The 24,320-nt window shown below is 36.8% G+C and overlaps 1 protein-coding gene across 3 annotated transcripts in view; it reads left to right on the forward strand.

Moving 5' to 3' along the window:
* Window positions 1–24,320, forward strand: part of TENM1 (teneurin transmembrane protein 1) — an 832,265-nt gene that overhangs the window by 18,145 nt on the left and 789,800 nt on the right. For all 3 annotated transcript variants that reach the window (XM_074391610.1, XM_074391609.1, XM_074391611.1), the window contains exon 2: window positions 829–895. The gene's annotated coding sequence lies outside the window, so the exon portion shown is untranslated. The remainder of the gene's footprint in view (window positions 1–828; window positions 896–24,320) is intronic.

Genomic DNA, 24,320 nt, shown 5'->3' on the forward strand with positions numbered 1-24,320 from the left:
ACTTCCATGATAATGGCACCAAGGTATTCATGAAGGATCTACTCCTATGATCTAAACACCTTGTACCAGGCCCCACCTTCAGCATTGAGGACCAAACTTCAACATGTGACTTGGCAAGGCCAGGAAAACCATATCCAAACCATAGCAGAGACACATTTTATAGTTAGTTTTATAACTGTTGAATAAAAGATGCCCTGGGGATGTTGGTAAAAGGACTGAAACAAAAGTGAGGGGACATGTACTCTAATCCTGGCTCTGCCACTAACTACGTATGTGAGTCTGCAAAAGCCCTTTAACCTCTCTGGGCCTTAGTTTTCTAATCTTATAATAGAGTTGTTTGAGCAGTAGATGAAATACACATATGTAAGTTTTTCATAAACTGTAAATGACAATTTTAATGTAAGAAATTAGGACTACTATAAATTGTTTACACTAGTGGGAACTCTTTGAAATTGTGGTCATTTCATCTCAAAATGACTGCTATGTTGACTGAAAATTGAAAAAAAAAAAGAAATTGAATAGTGTTCAGTTGGGAGAGTCTGTGGAGTGGGTGAGAATTTCATACTCCTCCAGGTATACTCTTCTATAATTAAGAAATTCTTTATTAGCAGCATAATTAATATAATTAGTTGAAATTTCAAGCAGACCTTAAAAAAACGGACCCCTTTATCTCCTGTGAATTGCACAATGAATATTCTTATATTCACAATCCTCATCCCTACTTCCAGCCCTACCCCATATGTATCTCTTCCATTCTTTTGTACAAGGACTGCTTTGTATTTGCATGCACATATGTTTGAAGGATAATTTGGCCTAATTTGTTTACAGGAGTTACAAGGGTGACCATTATTCCGCTGGCTCCTTTTCGATTCCCATAACTTCTGGATCTATCAAGGTATGTGCATTTTATACTGAATTTTACTTTTACTTTATTGAACACATAGCTACATAATGTGAAAAGAATAGAATATTTTGGTGATATAGTCAGTTATGTTTATTGTGTGTCATGTAAATGAAATGAATTGTTTTAAAATTTTTTTAAGTCTTGTCCATTTTATAGATAAGCTTGTATCTGTACCTCATAATTTTTAGTGTTTGTAAAAACAAATATGCAGGCTGTCTTACATGTGTGAATAATTCTATGACCTTTTCCACATACAGCTACTAAAATCAGGAGACTTTAGACTAATGGGAACATCTGCAGAGTGTGTAGGAACAGCAGTAGCCAGAGAACATTTGTAAAACTGTTCAGTAGTTCTTCTTGACTACAAATAAATATTTCTCCATATCAATGAAACAAGTATTTCCATTCAAAAAATTTTATTGACATAAATATTTGCCTCCTGAAATGAATGTTTTGATTCTTTAGGAAAGTCTCATGTAAAATATTTCTATTTATACAGGTATTGCATTCATTTACTCTTTCATTCTACCTTCTCTTCATCTATCTATCTATCCATCTCTATGCCCAATAAACAGGTATTGAGCATCTTCTGGGCAAAAGTTAATGTTTCTTCTTTCCTGGAAAATGTGCCAGCGTAGATATAATTCAAGCGGAGCACTGAGAGTGTTTGCTTCTCTATAGTCAGTCTACTGTTATGTGGACTATGTGAGAAAATGTGGCAAGATGAAGGACCTCCCTCATTGGTTTTAATTTTTACTAAAATATTGGTCAATGCCTTAGTAACTAAGGCATAGAAAGCATTGATTTTTCCCCCTATGCTACCTATATCTTGCAGTGCTATGCATCATTTCTTAAATGTGAATTCTCATTCCAAACTGTAAAAAAGTCAAAAGGATGATCTGAATTTGTGGTAAGTCTTTGGCATCACTTGTACTTTTTTAAGAGTATGTAAAAGAGAAATGTACAAACTTTCAGAATTTGCATTGCCCTTCTAAAAATATAAAACAAATATCTCATTAAGCATGTTATAAATTGTGCTCCAATTAATGGATATTAGTCTGTATCAGAAATTTAAAATGGACTTGTCAGTTTTGCCTATACATGTAGTTCTATTCACCTTTCTTTCAGAAGTACTGTCTTTAAGGGAATCCTATTGCTAAAAAGTTCAGATCACTATAGGAAAAAAAATGTAAGATCAGAAAATTGTTTGGTAATTTTGAGTCTACCAGTTGTGCAATACCAATTGCAAGATATTTTTCACACTAAGAAAGTTTAAATGTGTGGAAAATGTTAGGCTTACTAAGCTAATGTGAATGAATGGATTGGAATGGAGAGGAAAATGCCTGACACGTCCAAAGAATGCACACTTATAAATATAATTGGCCCTAAATATTTAAAAGCTTCAGAGAGCAACTAGCTTCCCTCTTTTAGAGGGATAACATGACATAGTAGAAAAGCCCTTGCCTGTCAATCAGAAAACCTGAGCTCTACTCTCAGTCTTATATTAGTAATATGTTTCTCCTCAGGTCACTTCTCCACTCTGAGCATTGGTTTTCTCAGGTCTATTATAAAAACTCTGGGCTGGATAACTCTAACTGTCTTTCTATTCAAACATTCTACGATTTTTAGAAAACTCAGGGCTGTTCTCAGATATGCAATATGGAATCAAGATCGGTGATTCAATTGGAAGACATACACCATTTTAAAAGGTTGCTCCTTGTTGAGTGATTTAGTGAGTTGGTCATAGTATATTTATTTTTCCTTGATGTAAAGCAATTCTGTATTCTAACACCACTATCACTCACTCACTCCACATGTACCAGTACTGGCATTATAATAGTTTCAAGCTAAAGTTTAGCTGGTAGTCTTGAGTCCTCCTCCTTGATAAAAATGCTTAACTTTGGGATGCTGCTGTGCTGCTCCTCTGTCAGCCTCTTGGAGTTCAGCAAACTATGCTTTTACCCTCTTGCATGATGGTCATTCAAGGTCAAGCATTTCTCTGTACCTTGAAACCATCCAAGTGGTTTCACCTGATGACTTTAGACTCCAATGCTTTCAATCTGGCACCCTTCATGAGCATTGAGTTCATATTAAAGCATTTAAAATATATTCTCCTTCATCTACATATCACAGCAGTGACAACTTGGGCACAGGACAGTGCCTGAGAGCAAATAACCACTTGGAGTTAATGATCTGAGGGGCAGCTGAAGGACCATTGACTCTTCCTAGTCAGTTCTTTGTCCCTATAAAATGCTATTCCTGAGGTGCCGAGCCTTCAATAATTTTTCTGTCTCACATCAGATTAAGTAGTGACCATAAATAATAGCATTTAATACATAATAATGAGATGTGGCAATGCAATAAAATATCAACAATTCTAGTACTATATTAAGATGACTATTCTGATGAAACCAAAAGAATGAGCAGTAAATGAAGTTCATGAATCATAATATTTTAGAAGAGACTTTCACCTTATTGATTTGAAATGAGATATAAGAAAGAATTCATATGGTTTAAGGGGAGCGGTTCCCTTTCTTTTGCTCTGTATTCCACTGATGAATGATCCAATTTAGAAATAATAAAAAATGCCTCTGACATCTATTTTAAATTGATTTTTAAATAGTGTATGTTCAGCTTTTTCCCCCTCTTTTTTTAGCACTAGATTCATTTTTCAAGATATGTACAGCTCTGAACTAAGTTACAAAAACAACTCTACAAATGTTCTTTTCCAGATGAAGCACTTTTTATTTATTTATAACGGAGACAAACATTTATAAGTCTCTACAGTGTGCCAGGCACGGTGCTAGGTGCTGGGGAAACAAAAACTAATATGAAACTTAGTCCTCACTCATAACCTCATAGTAGAGAGTCGGGGACTGAGTTATACACAGAGAAATAATCAAGTGTTGTAGGTATGGAGTTTGTATGAATTTACTTGCTCATGGAATTTTTTTATAAGTTTAAAAGATTCATATATCGAAACCTACTGAGTAGGGCAATGATATGTGCAATCTAAAATAGCTTTCCACTCAAATCTTCAGAAATCATTGGTTATGGTGGGCAGAATGGCTCCCTGCCAAAGATATTTATGAGCTAATCTAATAGGGAGATTATCCTGGTTATCTCGGTGGGCGTAATGTAATTACAAGCATCTTTAAAAGTGGAAGAAGGAGCAGAAGAGAGAAAACCATAAAATAATCAAGTGTTGTAGGTATGGAGTTCGTATGAATTTACTTGCTCATGGCATTTTTAAAATAAGTTTAAAAGATTCATGTATCAAAACCTACTGACTAGGGCAATAATATTTGTAATCTAAAATAGTTATCCACTTAAATTTATAGGAATCATTGGTTATGGTGGGCAGAATGCCCCCTCACAAAGATGTTTGTGTCCTAATCTCTGAAACCTGTGAATATGGCATGTCACATGACAAAGAGAAATTAAGATTGCAGGTGGAATTAAGGTTACTAATTGGCTGATCTTAAAACAGGGAGATTGTCCTGGTTATCTCAGTGGGCCCAATGTAATTACAAGACCCACTTCAGACTTTTGACCTCCAGATATCTAAGATAAGTCTGTTGTTTCATGCTGTCAAATTTGTGGTAATTTATTACAACAGCAAGAACAAACTAGTAAACTGAGGTTTACTCAGTATGGAAAATTTGAGGAGAAATCTCTAGTCGTCAGTTAGCCATGATTGCTGAAAGGCATTCCTCATACTGAAATTGGTGCACAGGGTTATTTATCTAGTGACCACTTTTTCTTTTTTCTTTTTTTTTTTGAGATAGAGTCTTGCTCCATTGCCCAGGTTGGAGTGCAGTGGAACAATCTCAGCTCACTGCAACCTCCACCTCCCAGGTTCAAGCGATCCTCCAGCCTCAGCCTCCCCGGTAGCTGGGATTGTACACACCACCACACCCAGCTTATTTTTGTATTTTTAATAGAAATGGGGTTTCACCATGTTGACCAAGCTGGTCTCAAACTCCTGACCTCAGGTGATCCACCTGCCTCGGCCTCCCAATGAGCTGGGATTGCAGGCGTGAGCCACTGCAACTGGCCAACTAATGACCATTTTTTTCTAGATATCCACATCAGGCCCCTCCATCAGAACTAAAGCAATGTGTGAGTTCCCTGGAAAACGTGGCAATTCTACCACTCCCACTCCCAATTTCAGAGAATTTAGTCCTCCTTCCCTCTCCTTCTATGGACCACTTGTGCTCCCTTCTCCTATCCCCTTGTCCCGAATCCCTCCACATTGATGCCTAGAATAAGGATTGTTGATAAGCAAGAAATAAAAACATATTTTTTTCTTTCATGGAACACCTGCAGCAGGAAGAATGACATAGGCCCTAATATCCTAATAGGTTACCCTGGCATGGGTTTCATGACAATCTAAATGTTGGGTATGTAGTAAGTATAGTGTGAAATTGAAGTTTCAAGCTAGTGGCCTATTGCTCACGATCAGTCCTCAGATACATTTGTTTGCAACTCAGAATGATTTCTCTCCTCTCTTCTCCTTTTCTTCCTTTTTAAAAATACTGTAGCTTGAGTGTTCCCTCTTTAATTCTGTAGTAGAGGGTAAGTGCGTATGCTTTGGGGTTTAAAAATACGAGACGATCCAATTTGGCCACATATTGGCTGTACAGCTTGGGCAAGTAGGTTAAGAATAATCTCTCTAAATCTCAATCTCCTAACCTCTAAAATGAGAATAATAATTATATCTCATAGAGTTGTGACGTTTAAAATGGCATGCAAATAATACATAAAACACCTTGCACAATGCCTGGCATATAACAAAGTATATGCTCAATAGATATTACCTATTACTTCTGCCACTATTATTGCTACAGTAAGGGCACAAAGGATGGCCAAAGAATTTCATCTGGTGGAGGGATGAGAAACAGATTATCTGGAAAGGCTTCATGGAGGCAGTAATGCTGGTAATACTAGGGCCAGGCACGTAAGTGCGGACTGCTGGGGAATAGGGAATGGTAATTTTGGTATTGTCAGATGAGCAAATTATAGGGATGAGAAAATGTTCTAAGCAAAAGAATAAGTGGCACACAAATATCAAATAACCTAGTCTCTTAGAGAAAGTGCAATCAGTCTTTACAGGTAGAGGCTCATGTGGAATGTCGGCATGAGAAGAGATAAGGCTAGAGAAGTATGCTGGAGACAGATACAGAGGGAGAGAGGCTAGGGGAACCTAGCCTGTATCCTACTAAGGAACATCTCTTTTCTTCCTGTAGGCCAGTGGTTTTCTAATGTTGCTTGTGAAATTTAAAGTTTAGTTTATTGCTCACTGAACCTCTTTCTTGCTTAAAGGCAGCCTCTGAAACTGCCACCTAGGAATACTTTACTTCATTACATATATATATATATATATATGTGTGTGTGTGTGTGTGTGTGTGTGTGTGTGTGTGTGTGTGTGTGTAGTAGAGACAGGGTCTCACTATGTTGCCCACATTGGTCTCAACTCCTCAAGTGATCATCCTGCTTTGGCCTCCCAAAGTGCTGGGATTACAGGCCATGAGCCACCACACCTGGTTGAACATGGTTTAAGTCACTGCTCAGCCAGGCGCGGTGGCTCATGCTTGTAATTCTAGCACTTATGGAGGCCGAGTTGGGCAGATCTCTTGAAGTCAGGGGTTGAAAACCACCCTGGCTAACATGATGAAACCCTGTCTCTAATGCAAAAAAATTAGCCAGGCATGGTGGCGCACACCTGTAATCCCAGCTACTTGGGAGGCTGAGGCAGGAGAAACCTGGGAGTGAACCAAAGTTGCACCACTGCACTCCAGTCTGGGAGACAGAGTAAGACTCTCTCTCTAAAAAAAAATAAGTAAATAAATAGTCACTGCTCTAGGGAAGGAGGAACTAGGGAAAGACTTCAGTAATCACTTATGTGATATAGAAGGCTTACCCAGGTGGCAGCATGGAGGATGGATTGGAGGTGTCAAATATGAACTAGTTAGGAGACAGTTGCTAAAAGCTAGATAAGAGATGATGGGGGCAGATGGCTAGCAATGGTAATAGCAACAAAGAGACAGAATTGAACAGTAATTCTCAAACTTGGGTGTGCATCAGAATTACTTGGAAGGGTTGTTGAGAAAAAAAATACTGGATCCTACACTTGAGTTTCTGTTTCAGTTGGTCTGAGGTGGGGCCCAAGAATTTACATCTCTAACAAGTTCCCAGGGGATGCTGATGCCACTGGTCTAGGCACTACACTTTGAGAATCATGAGATTTGAGATATGCTATATAGAACTGACAGGCATGGGTTGCTTATTAGATATGGGAATAAGGGAAGGGTTTCTGGCTTGGAAGGCTAGACAGATAGTGATACTATTCAGCATTACTAAAAGCAAGTTTAGGCTGAGTTGAAAAAGAAAATGTTCACAACCCTAGCAACAGAGGGCAGCTAAAAGTCTTTATTATTTTTTTGTGGAGATGGGGTCTCACTTGGTTGTCCAGCCTGGTCTTGAACTTGTGGCCCCACACTATCCTCCTGTCTGAGCCTCCCAAAGCACTGGGTTTAGCACCTGGCCCTTAAAAATCTTTAAACATGATTTATGATCAGGTCCTAGGCTTTCTTCTGGACAGCTTGATTCTATGCTTTTTTACTACTACCTTCTCCTGCTCCCAGCCCACCCCTATTTATATGCCTTGGTGCCATTCATATTCAGGAAGTGAAAGTACACTTCTGGGAGCAGGTAGAATAATGGATTCCATTTTATACCTGTTGAGTTTGGTGAGCCCACAGAACATCTAAGTGAGTACCTGAAAAAATACTTTAGGCATTAGTTTTTGTTTATTTGTTTTTAAATTAAAATAAAATCACATCCTTATTTCAGGTTGGACATTAACTCTACTTTGTGCAAAATTGAAGTAGGCAAAATATAGGTCCAAATGCAGCTAATTTTTATTTTTTATTTTTAGAGATGGGATCTCATGCTATTACTCAGGCTGAAGTGAATGGCACAATCATTGCCCACTGCAGCCTTGAACTCCTGGGCTCAAGCAATCCTCCTGCTTCAGCCTCCTGACTAGCTGGGACTATATACATGAGCCACCATGCCAGGCTAGATTGAGCTATCATGGGCATATTTGCTATCAATCCTATAAGGATTTTTGAGTGTTAAATTTGCTCATAGCTGACAATCATCCTTTTTATACTCTACATCAGTGAATTCAAAACATGTTCATTTTAAAATTCCCCTTGAACACCAGTGTGACCTAGCTTTCTCTGCCTTACTTCCTTACAAAAAAGGAAATTCAAAGTTTGGCAGAATATCCATGTGGGTAAGTAGAGGAGAATAGGAGAATACCATATAGATTGACCTTTTTCTTCTTTTCTTTCTTTCTTTTCTTTTCTTTTTTTTTTTTTTTTTAGCTTATTTCAGTAATGGTCAGATATTTCACTGAATCTATCTCTCTAAGGTTGAAAGTAGGCAAAGATCTTAGAATAAGATCAAGTACCTACATGCAATGGTGAGATGAGGAATAATACGGGGAATGTCAAGGAGCAGTAAAAGTGAATACTAAACAAAAAGGGTTAAATTGATAGACTTGATTTTATTGCAAGGGGGTGGTTTTACTGGTAAATCAGTCATTTTTGTCACATAGTATATCCATACACACACACAGACACACAGACACACACACACACACACACACACACACTAGCATATTAAAATTCTCAATTTACTTGTCTACTTGCAGCCCCACAAAGCTGTAGAATCATCTTAATATGAAGAGCAAAAATATGATAAGATGGTCAATTATAGTCATTCACTGCCAAAACTTCCTCGAAAAGATACATTTAACTGTATCATTCATTCTCCTTTGAAGGCTGCTCATCTTAGAGACTGATTATGTACTTGTAATCTGTAGATAGGACAGCCACTCATACACTTCCATCTGCAAGGTTCATAAAGAACCTTAACTTGTCGATTCAATTCAGTTTCTTGTAACATTTAGCTCTGATCTTTCAAGGAAAATAAGATGCATTCCTTAGTACTTATTCTTTTACACCAGACAAAAAATATGCAAGAAAAACAACTACAAAACTGAAAGCAAAACTTTGGGGTTTTGCTATGTGCTTATAGATAAGCCATGATCTGAAATGCATCCATGTATATCAATAAAAAGTCCGACACTGGACGCTTAGGAAATGGGATCAGAGTTAGTAGAAATGGCTCTTGTAGTTTCTAGGAAATCTCACCGAGAAGAAGTTATTCCTTAAGAGTGTTATTTCAGCCTCATGATATTGCTAACCTGACAGCTGAATGCAGAAATGTGTCTTTTGGGTGAAGCAAAGTCCAGCTTTTTCATAGACCTTGATTTCACCTTAATAAATTTGAAATCACTATTTCTTCAGCCTTACATAGTTCCAAACTATATTGAGAATCACTATGTATACTTTTTTTAAAGGCAAAGAAAAATAAAAAACAATGACAAAAATTCTGAAATATGTACAAAGAGGCAATGTAATCCCGTGCCTTGTGGCACCCTATCTGAAGTAGCAAGGATCTTTTCTATGGTACAGATGTTGAATTAGTGACCTTCAAATATTGTCCTGTTTTCATTAGATGTCTGACATATGTCAGATGAATCTGTTCAACTCATATGACTTTAAATAATTGTTTTCTGTGAATGCATCAGCTACTTATGTTGTCCCAGACTCATCTGTACTACTGCACGTGAACTTTAATTTTAAAAGGCACACTTCAAGTGACATGACTGAATGTCATTGTGTGTAATAGACCACTGGTTTTGTTCTCTTCTTCTTTGCAAAATGATCACCTAGTTAAATGGGATGGGTATAATACGTAAACCTTTAGGTGTATGATGTAAACCTTCAATAACTTAATATCAATAATACAAGTTTTCAGTGCCTTTGATAATTTAGTTTAATTTTATACCCTGTGTCCAAAAACACCCTGATTAATGCTTTACTATTTGTATATGGTGTATGAACACAGAATGAAAGATTCACTTGTGTACATGCCTGATCCAAGCTTACATCTACCTGCTGTAAAACGTGAGCGCCAGCTGAGTACCAGTTTGCACCAAGTTTATAGTTTTAATCATAAAAAAACACATGAAGTTACTATTCATCTTATTGCTGAATAGTAGTTTGAAAAGGCAGAGGGAGGAGCTTTAAGAAGATCCTTTAGTAATTCTGAGAAAGGCTGATTTTCAGTTAAGTACATTTTTGTAAGTCATTTTGTCATTTGGTAAACACACAATGGTTATTCCTTCAGACAGATGAGATATTCATTAGAAAGAGAAATGCGGAAATCACATTACTATTAAAGAATAGCAAAGGAGTGGGAAGCCTGTCAAAAATGTTCTGACCCCAGGAAAAAGAAATCAGAATTGCCACAGAGAGGGACCATAGAATGAAAACTTCTTAAAAGGTTATTTCCATAAAGTCTGAGGAAATCTTGGCCTCCATTAAGATTTTTGTCCCTGAGAGCCTAAACTGTAAGTATGGTAACTGCTTTGTCTGCAGAATGAAAAAGGAGATCTTCCCTTAATCATTATCCTGGGAGTTGAACATCCTGCTAACATTTGAATAAAAATGCCTACTTCATTACTGATGGGAACACAGAGTTCTGTGTATCAAATGATTTACAGTAGAGCTTACTAACAGAGCTATCTTACAAATGAATGGGCTTTTTAAAGAATAATACAAGTTGTTAATGTGTTTAGTATCAAATGAAGTACATAATGCCCACAAATTCTAAAAAATCTACCAAATGAGTGCTGGCTATTAGAAAAATATAGTCCTGTTATACATTTAGGTAAAATGGAATGTGATGATGTAGAAAACAGAATTCTGATGTGTTGACAATACCACCAGTGCTTTTCCTCTAGTAAAATCTCTTAAAATGAGGGAAAACAGAACTATGAAATAACCAAGCTGCAGAGAACCTTGAGAAATCATTTGCCCTAAGCTTCTGCCTTCAAGCATGTGAATGTCTACAGAAAGGGTAAGCAAGTCATGTTGTTAGTTCTATGAATACCAAGTTCCTTCTTTAGCAAATATATACAGCATTTAACTCTGCGCCAGGCACTGTGCTGAGCCCTCTCCAGTAGTAACTGGACATAATTGTTATGGTACTGCTTTTTTCCTCCTTCTACCCCTTTTGTCTCCTCCCCTTATTTTTTCACTACACATCTTTTCTTGTTTTCTTTTTCCACTGCTTGGCCCTCCTTAGTACTGTTCCAGACTTCTTGGGGTCCTCTAGTATAATGAGGTTACTGAACTCTAGCATAAGCCCTTTATTCTCATTGCTTTTGAGAATGTCATGGAATTCATGTCAAATTTCTTATAGAAATCAAAGTAGATTGTTTTATCATTTTGCTTTAATCTCTGTGACTTGTCATTTTATCATAGAAATAAGTGTCCTCGGATAATTTGCTATCCACATAGCATGCATTGATGGTTGTTACTTCCAGTGTCATAATATCACTTATTTAATAATAATATTTTTGGATAAGACTAAAATTATAAAGAGGACTGCATATAGAATATTTTTAAAGTAATGCTTTCTCATATTAAATTTTCAGTTTGTCAAACCACACGAGAATCTTCTCTTTTCCCTCATTCCTGAAAGGGTGAATATGCTTTCTTCATTGTGTATTTTCTCACCTCATTCTTGAGTTTGTGTTTTTTGTCTTATAAATTTAGTAGGTCTTTAGCAAAAACTGCTAACCTTGCTCTTTCCGCTCATCTCTCGAGGACATAGATAATCTTATGTGACTGACATAGTTGTTGTTTTAAATTACAGTAGACCAGTTTTCAAGCCACTTTCTTCCTTATGTAGACTTCTTTGCATGTTGCCCACTGACTTGTGTGTGTGTGCATGTGTATGATCTAGCAACTTATGAGCAATTACTGTATGCCAAGTACTATGCTAATAATTTTAAAGTGTTATTTAATTTCCACAGTAACTTTATGAAGGTTGTACAGTTATCGTCTCCAATTTGCAAGTTTAGAACACTGAGGCCAAGAGCTGTTAAAGTAATTTGAGTAATGTTACACAGTAAGTAAGGGCTAAGGCCAGTATCAGTGTATTCAGCTAGTATTCCCTTGAGTCGTCATTTGTTAGTAATTCTGTTAACAGGACAATTCTGGTTTCCTTAATTCTGATCTGTTTTCTCTTGTTGGAATACCCACATTTAGGACTTCTTAAATTGAGGTATCTGAATCTTGGATTGGACCTTTAGATATGGCAGGTGAATTTTAGACTCTCACACAAAGAATGTTTGTATTGTGGAATACCTCAACTAAAGGATTCTAATATGACCCCACTAAAGTACGAGTATGGTAGTTATATTTTGCAATAGAAAGGGCCATAATATAGTGAATCAATTTAACTCCATCTTCTGGTATGCCCTAATCCTTTGCTTACCCATATCACCATTCCGAGATGAACCAGTTTGTCTTCTCTTTGTCTGCTATTAATGCTGCTTACTTTCCATGAAGCCTCCTTGAGTAAAGAACATGAAGATTACTTCCTGGTTTATTTCATATTTCCTATACTCAAACAGTCAATGTACTTGAGATCCATTATTTGTTTTTCTCCCTCTATGTTTTTATCCTTGAGGATTTCATCTCCCTTTATAACCCTAACTGCTATTTCTCATATAAACGATTTTTAAAATATTTTTTACACTATGGTCCCATGTCTTCAGCCTCTTGCCACACGTGTACACTTGGATATTCTGCTGATAGCTGAAACTCTTCAAGTTTCTAAGGGTGAGCACATCATATTTCCGAGGTTGGTTCCCCTGTCCAAATTCCCAGTTTCTGTTGATGATACTATCATTCTTCCAGCTACCCAGGCTTAAAACCTTGGGGCTTTCTTTTCTTTCTTCTTGTACTTTGCTCTCCACATCTAACCAGTCATTAGATTCCATCATTGCTTCATAATGTCCTTTATTTCCATCCTTATTTTCTATACCACTGCCATGAGCTTATCTCTAATTAGCACTTCAACATCTTGCTCATTAATCGCCCTCTAAAGCTTAGTATGTGGCCTTGTCCATAACAGAGATTCAGGGTATTTTGGTTTTGTGATTGAGACGCAGCTTATCTCCTGCCTCTAGCAACAATGAGCACTTTTGGAACCCAATCGTTCTGAGTTTATCTTTCTTGCATGTGTGTTTCATCTCTTTGATGTATCTATATTCTTTTCAGGTATATATATATATATGTATTTTTTTTTCCATCAGGCTCAGTGATATATACCTGCCTTTCATGAGCTACAAGAGGGAAGGGAACTGAAATTGACCCAGAATTAATGAGTTCCAATGCTTTAAAAGGACAATCAATCAGGATATTTTATCTAGTCAGGGTGAGACAATAAGCTCCATGGCAATGGAGACTATGTTGGCTTTAACACCGATGGATTCCCAGGACCTAATACTATACTTAGCACTAGTTAAGTATTTAATGAATATATGTTGAATGAATTAATGAATAAACACCAGTGATAGTGACAACTGTGCTGTCCTAAAAGAGGAGAACAAAAAATCTCCTGATGACTTGCCTTGTTCACTTTAATATGTTAAACTGAGGGGATTGCACCTAACATGCTGAGATTTTTCCACATGGTCATATATTTAAGGCAATAATTGAATCTTTAAGCAAAATTTATGTTCATGCTAAATTATATTTCTTGTGGGATAGCATGACTTTTTTTTTTTTTTTTTTTTTTTGAGACGGAGTTTCACTCTCATTACCCAGGCTGGAGTGCAATGGCGCGATCTCGGCTCGCTGCAACCTCCGTTTCCTGGTTCAAGCGATTCTCCTGCCTCAGCCTCCCGAGTAGCTGGGACTACAGGCATGCGCTACCATGCCCAGCTAATTTTTGTATTTTTAGTAGAGATGGAGTTTCACCATGTTGACCAGGATGGTCTCGATCTCTTGACCTCGTGATCCACCCGCCTTGGTCTCCCAAAGTGCTGGGATTACAGGCGTGAGCCACCGCGCCCGGCCAGCATGACATGATTCTACTTGGGCACCACAAATTATATTGATAGGGTGAAATGTGTTTTCATGTCTGTTTATAAAATGTGGAATATTATTGAATTACTTTAAGTGTCGTGATTGAGACGAGCTTAAGCTGGTTTCTTTGACACATTTCAGTCTGTCATCCTGTCCTTAGAGACATCAAAAATTAAATGGGGATACTTAAATAATTTAATTTATAAGCTTGCTTACAACTATGTGGTTTATCAAGCCAGATGTTGGCACCCTCAGTTTCTTGAAGCTGAGATGCTGCCAGAACATAAATTAAAATTGGTTCTGCATGTCAAGGATTAGCATGTAAAAAGGAAGAAACTTTTCTGCTTTTTTGTCAAGATAGCCAATATTAGTGTAGTCTTTGCTTGGCAGTGCCATTTTTTTAAAAAAAAATTAGCCAATTTTTAAAAAGAGTATAATTCATTCATAAAATAAGCTTAACTATATTTCAGGGGAAATCCTATTCCCTGTGTATATGATGACGTAACTCACATCTTTATAACACAAAGTCTATAATAGATATGTTATTCTAGTTTCACGCCTCCCTCTCTCCAGAAGTCATTTTCTGCTGTTTTTCAAATTCAGTAGATTTACTCAAGGTTTTATGGTTACACCGCCAACATTTCCAGTTCCTTTTTAAAAAAAATTGGTCTAGACAATATTTTAGCAGGACGTTTTTCCTAGTGAGAAATTATGCATCTGAGCTCTTCTTCCCCCACATAGATGGAAAATAAACAACAGCTTCTATGTAATTTAAGCAAGGCTGTGGGAGACAACTTGAGGTGACAGGAACAATTCAGGACTGCCCACATTCACCCACATTTACCGTGGGACCTTGGAAAGTCAATTGCTCTATCTGGGTTTGTTTCTTCTCATTTAAAACGAGGGGTTGAGGTTGAAATCTCTGTTTCCTTGCATGCTCTAGAATTCTTTGAGATGTTTTAAAGTCTCAGGCCACCTCTCTTTCCATGTTCTTGGCAGTATTAGGTTCTTTCGATTCTTTAAGGCCCATGAAACATTCCAAGGTTCATGATTTCAACTTGACTTTCTATTTTTAAAAGTCCCTACAGCATTTTTATAGTCAGAATGCAGTATGTAGCATGTTTATGCTGCATAATTATGCTTGTCTAATTATTTTTATCTAGTGATCTAAGTATTTTCTTGTGCACTGAAATTGTCTCTCCAACTAGATTGCAAGAATCTTGAATACAGGAGCTATGCCTTCTACTTCTATTTTCTTCATGGAATCTGTTATATTCTGAAGTATGTAAAATTATCAGTTGATTTGGATTAGATTACAATCATTTGTCACCTGGGTTGAAAGAACTTGAAGTATGAAAAAAGGTAGCCTCTTTTTATGGTATATTGAGGCTTCCTGTCTTTGTCTGTTTGGATTGCTGTAACAAATAGACGATAAACTATGTGGCTTATAAACAATAGAAAATTATTTCTCACCATTCTGGAGGCTGGGAATTCCAAGGCCAAGGCACTGGCACATTCAGTGTCTAGTGAGGGCTGACTTCCTGGTTCATAAAGAGCCAGCTTTCTGGTTCATAGACAGTGACTTCTCATTGTATTCTCACATGCTGGAAGAGGTGAGGATCTCTCTAGGGACTCTTTTATAAGGGCACTAATGCTATTTATGAGAACTCTGCCCTCATGACCTAGTCACTTCCTAAAGGCTCTGCCTCCTAATACTATCGCACTGAGTGTTAGGATTTTAACATGTGAATTTAAAGTGGGGGCAGGGAACACAATCATTCAGACCACAGCACCTCCTCTGAAATTATTCCTCTAGATCCCCTAAATTGAATATTACAATGAAAAATACTTTCTCTGGGTCTTTAGATCTGGGGATGTCATTTGTGTCAAGCAAGTCCTTGTTTGACACAAAGATGTTACTTCGGTTAAATTTTATTTTTTTTTGGACCTTTCATATTAACTTTCCAATCCAATCCAGCCAAAATAAATTGAGCACACATTACATGCTAAGAACTGTGATAGACTCTGTGGTGAGTTGGCGGGCAACTGGTGTGTGTAAAGATTGATAGAAAATAATTTTGCCCTCACTGCTTCACAGTGAGGAAGTTGGGATATAATAGATATAAAAATAAACAAGCAAAATAATCCCTACAATATAATTTAATAAGGACAGTAATAGAGGTACATATGAAGTGATTTGGAATCACAGGCAAGAAAGCATCTTACTATATCTTATGGCTTACATCTGGGAATATACTACTGAAAGGTAATGATTTTAGAAAATGACTAGGAATTTGGTTGTCAGAAAAGATAGGAAAGTGCATCATAGTAAATATATTAAAGTAAAAGCACAAAGGTGTGAAATCTATAGTATATCTGAGGGATTATATGATATAGTATAGTTAATTACGGGATGTTCAGGGAAAGCATTTCAGGAAAAGGGACTGGAGTGGTAATAAGCTTTTTAGCTCATCACTGACCTTCCAAGTCCATTTTATTCCCTAGAAGGTATACACCCTTGCATTTTCTAAATGTGAAGAAGCCCATAGCGTGAGAGAGGTGGTCTGTAAGACGAATTTGTGGAATTATTTTCCTCCTGTCATAAAATTTTCAGAATCAACTTCTTCAACTGTCCTATATATTTAAGACAGTAATTTTTTGTTCTTTCCTCTTGCATGTGTATTAGGAATGGTAAGATCACCTGAACTCATTTTATGACTAATTAAAATAGGGGAGGAAAACCCTGAATATGCATCTGACACTGAACTCTTAACTCACAGCAGTAGTTGGCAACACAGATAACTGAGACTACATTGCATTCAGGCTTGAATACAAGAAGCTTGTTCCACAAGCTTGGATGGAGACCTCTCTCTCTGGTGCACTTTTCAAGTATCAGTGGTGGATGTCTCCTGTTCCCTTCAGGCAACCAGGGACTTCACATTTATCCTCTTCCTTTGTGTCTACTCCCTTCTCCCTCAAAAACATAAGGCCTGCTCTAAGAAAAGGAACCTTAGTCATTTGGAACCATAAATGACTCCTAAGGCTCAGTGGGATAGTCTCCCAGTGCTGTTTGCATTTTAAGAAGGAGATAAAGGCCTCACTTAACGTAAATCACAAGCTTTAAATTTTACAGCAACACCTAGTCCAATGAGGGAGGCATTCAGTATCTTATCGTAATGATAGGTACTACCCCAACATTAATATCATGAAGTCACTGATAACATTTCATGTCCTTTTATGTTATCCAATAATATTAAGCTATTTGAAGTTTGATAGGTTTTGCAACTGAAATGAGAATATACAGCTAGATTTTTATAATAAAAAACAGTATAAAGAATTTGAATTTCTATGTTATTTTCCATACTTACTGTTTCCCTTTATAGTAATGAATAGACTAAGCCAGGCATAAAAAGAGAGTGAGAACAACAACAACAAAAAACATGAATGAAGAAATGACTTTCTGAGCTTTTGGCTTGTTCCTATGGGACCTTAATTTAGATTTCTCTTATGTGTTTCTGAGTTTAAGAAACTGACTTGTGATTGGCAAGAAGATTGCTAAGGTTTTGAATAGAAACTTAGCTACTGAAAGAATTGTATCTTAGATGAGCAGATTAGGGTAGGTTCAGGGTAGTTAGTATTGAGATAAAATGAAGACTTGTAAACATATCTGAGGGTCAAATATAAAGTAAATATCTCATTTCCCTTAAAAGCAAAGCTAAAGCCAGACTGTGCAGCAAATTAAGAAAGAAGAAAATTACTCTGATTTATACCAGCCATGTGTGGCCACCACAGCCAGTTTGTTAGTCAGTTCATTGTAATTGGATTTCTGAGTTATTTTTTTTCGTCCTACATTATTGCCATCTGTAAAAGGAATGGGGTCGTTTTTCAGCTTCATGCATTGATAAGTAGGTATACAACTCCTACAGTTTTTCATATGTGTCTATTTTTTGCCACTCTGCTGATAAATATGTGACAAAACAGAAGTCAGTATATTGCATTTTACTCTTTCAGTAGAAAACGTCTTCAGCGGGAATTACAATATGATACCTAGTGATCATAAGTAGAAAAAATTTATTTCAGCTTGCAAATACTCCTGTGGTATACCTGGCTGGGCTCTAGGCACTGAGATAGACACGAAAACAAAAGACGTGGCTTCTTCCCTCAAAATGCTTACCCTCTAGGATAAAAAAAATATGATCTACACACACACACACACACGAGATGTTGGTTTTCTGTGGCTGTGTAACAAAGCATCACAAACTAAGTGGCCTGCAATCACACCAATTTATTATCTCACAGTTTCTTTAAGTCAAAAGTCTGGGCATGACTTCATGACTTAGTGGTTTTTCTGCTCAGTCTCACAAGGCTGCAGTCAAGGTGTCGGTTGGGCTTATTCTCATCTGGAAGGTCAACTAGGGAAGTATCCACTTCCAACTCCCTCAGATTATTGACAGAATTAATTTCTTTGTAGGTGTAGAATTCATGGCAGCTTGTTTCTTCAAAGCTGGTAATTGCGACAGAGGGTCTCTGCTGCTTCAAATCTGTAATTTCAGGAGTGACTTTAACCCCCTTTTAAAGGACTGTCTTGATTAGGCCGGGCTCACCCCAGATAATTTCTGATTAAGTCAAAGTCAACTGGCTGGGGCTCTAATACAACTGGAAAATCCTTTTGCCTTTGCCATATTCTGTTGGTTAAAAATAAGTTACAAGTTCTGCCCACACTCATGGGGAGGGTATTACACAAGGGTAGGACTTACTGAATGTCACCCTAGGATGTGTTGGCCACACACAGCAAACAGTAAATACAAGCAATGACAATATAAGTATCTTGATTTGGACAACAAATCTAAGTGGAAAGTATGTACAAGGACTGAGGAACACAGAGCCAAAGCGTGATTTCTGCATTTATTCAGCAAGTTTACTATGCACTAACCATGTACCAGGACCTGTGTTAAGCTCTGAGGTTGAAATATATGTAGAATGGCAAGTACCCTAGGTAACTCTTGAAAACATACAATGTGCAATTCCGGAAGACTTCAGAACCCTAAAGACATAGATGCTGATAAACATGTTTACTCACAGCTATGAGTTCCTTATATCTTGCTGTGGAGGTACAATATGACAGACACACATACACACACACACACACACAGAGAAGCATGTCTACAAAGCAGTATAAATGGGTTTGACTGGATATAACAATCTCCAAATATATCCCTTGACACAAAATCGTGATTACTTTATTCTGGTCTCTTTACTTACTTTGTGTGGAAGTTAGAAAATTGTAATAAAAATGGCCAGGGTTTGGAGATCTCACTCTTGAGTCTATTCAGTTAGTGGCAGCTTCTCACTTCAGTCAGTGCATTGCATGTCACTTAATGTTTGCTTGAATCTTTTTCTATGTACTTTACTTACCTTACTGGATCCGAACACCCGCCCTATCACACACACACACAGCAAAATTTACCATGTCTACTTTATAGAGACATTTCTTGTCCATATTTAGATAAGCAGGATACTGAAAAACATGGGCTAACCCCTAGGTCTTCTCACACCAAATCCAGAGTTTTCTATGCCATGTTAATGAATTAACAAGAAGGAAGTGACATGGAGGAAAAAAATAATATAGAAAACAAATTATCCAGCTTCACTAGTTCTACCATATATAAGCTTTACCATCTCATTCTGTTTTTAGTGGACCCATTTTCCCTTGGTCATTTTTAAGCCCCAAATCATGGAGGCTGGAGTCTTTTATGAAGTTAGAGTATTTATACTCAGGAGTTTATGCAAAGAAAAGTTGTTGTCCCTAAAATGTGCCCTCAGACTCAACTAGAGGGACCACTTCCAGTGAATAGGTTCTTCGTGCCCCATTTGTTTCTTGATCTCTCTACTGAGAGTGCAAACAAGCTTCCTGTTTTCACAATGATTGTAATGATGTGAAGATTTACCCATTGGGAATGAGACTGAAATCACCAAATCATTTCATATGGGCTATTGCACAACTGACAGTTACGATAATAAATTTCAGGACACTGCTGACTGCTTGTTCAAATCAACTTTGTGATTTTTTTTTTAGTTCATCCAGTTTTCCTCCAGATTTTATGTCCTTTCTATTATTCAGGCTACTTAGGCCAAATATTTAGTCAGTTTTTCCATTTTGTAGCCTTACTGTCTACATCCAGGTTTTACATAGTATATGGAAGAGATTACTTGGTCACCTAAAGCTGCTCCATCCTATCAGTGGGAAAGTGTGTCAGGCAATATATCCTGAAAAGAGTGAACATTTGCTTCTCATAATCTAATTGTGAAGTCCCTCTTAGGAGTCTACTGAAATGTTTGTTTTTTGCAGGTGAAATTCAATGACATAACAACAATGCTGTATATGAAGCCATAAACCAAACTCTTTATAAGGATTTGATTATGAAGAAAAAGGAATTTATGGTTCCAGCCTTTTAAATACCACCTAATAAGCAACTTTATCTGTCCTCAATTATTCATAAGTCATTTCACAGATACATTATGATATACCAGCCTTCACCTCCAAATATTTTTGGGAGCATGTTTTTCCAAAAATCTCCTTGTAAGATTAAATTTAAAATTTGAGTATCTCAGTATTCAATATGGTCTAGCACAAACATCCTTAGTCTCTCATTTTACACTTTAAATTTATTAGACTAGGAAACTGGGTCCTTAAATGTTAGTTGCTGGCTTTATTACTAACTAGCAGTATGATGGTGAGAAAGTCACAACCTCTCCAGAACTCTGTTTTCTAGTTTATTGCCCAAGGCACTTGTGGTGAAAAATCATGATAGCATATATAGAAAAACTTTATAGAAAATGGAGCACAATGGACAGAGTAGTTATTATTAGTAATAATAATGTTTGGTTATATAGTAAAATCTTGCAAGCAATCACTTTCTAGTGTGAACACAGGTATTCTTAAAATTGTTTCATTTGAACTTACATGTTGTTTTCTAAGAAGGTCATGATGTTTTACAGTTACCAAGTATAAATAAAAAGAGACAATGCATTTTTTTTTTTTACTTAAAGCAGTATATATAATTAGTGTCTACTCACTAACAAATAGGGTATAAAAAATGAGGTACTGCTCATTATTCTGCTTACAGTACTATATTATATATTCATATGCATTTTAAAAACATGCTTTAGCTCAATATATACCACATATGAAAAACCCAAGTATCATCAGCACCAAATCATTTGAGTTATTTTTTACTAACATTATTTTCTCTTCAATGCCAAGAATTGTGACTGTTGAAAGAACCTAGAAAGTAATTCAGGCCAACCATGATGGCTTGAAAATGTGACTAATTTATTAGTCATGGCAGTGATAAACTATATAGTGAACAGAGAGAAGACAAAACGTTTTCCAAAAGAAACGTCCATGTAATTTTCACTGCCTGAGTTCTCCACTGAAGTAAGGTTAAGAAGTTAGCATAATGTTCTTCCTGAACTGTGGGCCTCATGCCACAAGGCTTTCAGAAGTTGAGCAGAAAGCAGTTTAGCATTTGTCTTCCAACTGTCATTAAAAGGATCTCTGCTCTTCCCCTTACCTGTATCCATGGGAGTCTCACCACATCAAGGAACATTACCTGTCATTGTGCTGCATTTAAGATGAATTTTTCTTTTTCCAATTTTTTATTTCATGCAGCATAGTAAAGTAAATTTAGGCTTCCTATGGAGAAGACATCTTACAAATAAAATAATGTCTCAGATCTGCATATACATGTTTCTGTATTAGTGTTTAATGATTTTGTTTTGAATCAGGAGTGTAGTGACTATTAATAGAGCCAGAGAAAATATGGCAAAAATCCAACTTTCTACACATTTATGTTTAATATGCAAAACCCATCATTTTCCATTCTGTTCTTTCCTGCCTTCTCTTCCTGTGTCTCTTCCATCCTCATAATGGTTGTAAGAGTCTGTATAATTTTGTTAACTAGAGGTTATGCAAATTAATAGAGAAGGTTTCTTTTGATGGTCTAGATAATGTGAAGAAGAACCATTTTCACCCTGTAAACGAATCTGTAATGACAGACACTCAATGTCGGTTGTGTCACTGACAACTCCAGCTTTAGCAACCTTTGTCCTTCTGGATGTTTTCTAGTCATGAACATGATATTCAGTAAGGAACATCTTTTTGGTAGAAGTTGACTGGAGGTGATGGCTGGTATTGGATGTAAGCCATACTCCCTTTCCAGAAACTTATCATATTCAGGACCAATACTGATTGACTCTGTTCTAGTATGTCTTCAGTAATAGAACAGTGCCTACAACTATGGCATATTTATACAAATTAATGAGCCAGTAGAGAATTAAAGACACAGGAAAAGAACTTTTCCCTGTTAATTTACTCAATAAAGTATAATTTGGAAGGTTGCTATTATGCCTTAGGTATATTCTTAGTCCAATTGAAAAAGTCAATGAGGCAAGTTTACAAGTATTCATGAACTGTCTGCTATGTGCTAGATTATTTGCTAGGTACTCTGAAAGGTGCAAAGCAATAATTTTGACATTTTAAATGTTATCCTTATGTGCTTTAGACTTCAAGTGCAATACAAATTCAGAGAGGTGAAACTTAGTGTAGCCTGTAGTATTTGTTGATGGCTTTGTAGAGGAGTTAAGAGACTAGAGCTTGAGGAAAATCTACAGTCTGGAGAGATTGAGAAGAGTAGTGAAAATATTCCATTTGGGCAGAATGACATAATGAAAGCCTCAGACTTTATTTGATAGGCAAGAATAAATTGTTTGAGAACTTTAAGCAGGTGTGTGACATGGTCAAATAGTATTATGAGAGGAATTGAAAGTGACTGGAGGAGGGTGATGGCTTATCATTTAGAAGGGTATTGCAGTAAGCTGTTTATCAATCACTTAAACGAATGGTCAGTTCAGGCTTTGTGTACACACATGGCTGAAATCAGTCAAATAACTAGTTGTTTTAAAATTCACTGACTTGGAACTGTTGTGAAAACATCTAGTTTAATTGAATTTACTTGTTTCTCTCCAGATCAGCTCATTATTACATAAGCACTATGTGTTAATTACACTCAGAAAAAAAAATCACTTAAGCTTGTTGTTTCACGGCTTACAGGCAAACCAGCTTGTAGATTACCAAAAAATTTGGTTTTTCAGTTGGAAGTTTCAGTGTTGTGTCGATACAGCCTTTTAAGAGTTCCATAGATATTGGCAGGTAGTACTAAGATATGTTAGAATTATACGTTAGGAAATAGACTTAAGTTATCACCAGTAGCAAAGTAAATCCTTATGCAAAGAAGTGACAAGACTCTCATAATATATTGTTAAATAATTTTCAGTGGTTTATAATTCATTAATGTATACATTAAAAATTATATTAATAGAATGAAGAATGAGAAGGAAAAAGTGACAAAAAACACTTTTTATTTGTCATTTTAAAAATAATCCATATTGAGCCAGTACAGTGGCTCATGCCTATAATCCCAGAACTTTGGGAGGCCAAAGTGGGTGGACCACCTGAAGTAAGAAGTTGGAGACTAGAATGACCAACATGGTGAAACCCCATCTCTACTAAAAATACAAAAATTAGCTGGGCATGGTCACGCGCACCTGTAATCCCAGCTACTCAGGAGGTTGAGGCAGGAGAATCGCTTGAACCTGGGAGGTGGAGGTTGCAGTGAACCAAGATCATGCCTCTGCACTCCAACCTGGGCACCAAAGCAAGACTCCATCTCAAAAAAAAAAATAATCTATATTGAATAACATTACTATTGTTAGGAAACAGACTTGTCTGAAGACAAACAGTGTGTTTGTTAAAAACATATTCCGAAGAGTTGGTATCAGGCTAAACATTAAGCAGAGATCATGGATATTTGTTAAACATTTATTGTCTGGGATCTGAATGTCATGTCAAATTTACTTTACCTGAAGGAACATGAACTGCTCCATCCTTAAAAATACCCTAGGGCATCTTTATTTTTGTTCCTAATAGCTAACTTAAATACAATAGTTAGACTGATTTCTCTTGGTTATTTACTAGTGATGCTTTCTAGATAATTATTATGATGTCATTGGCAATGCCAAGTAAGTTATCTGGTCATGACAACCTGTTGCAAGAGTGGCTCACTAGCTAATGACACCGATCCCAGGATGCATGGGGCAATATGATATGAGGCAAGAATGGTCCTTTGAGAAAAGATCCACTTCTCTGTGGCAGTTCTTGTCCAACAAACACACACTGCCACTATTAAGTACTGTCCAGCTTCCAGATAATAGCTATATCCATTATCTAGCATCCAGAGAGGTTAGAGGCAGTAATACCATTTAAGAGGCTGTTGGCATGGCCCAGGAAAACATCAGTGTTAGCCTGAAAAAAGTGGTGGCAGAGGGAGCAGCAA

This window comes from Saimiri boliviensis, chromosome X (genome assembly GCF_048565385.1).
Source record: "Saimiri boliviensis isolate mSaiBol1 chromosome X, mSaiBol1.pri, whole genome shotgun sequence".
Taxonomy (NCBI): Eukaryota; Metazoa; Chordata; class Mammalia; order Primates; family Cebidae; genus Saimiri; species Saimiri boliviensis.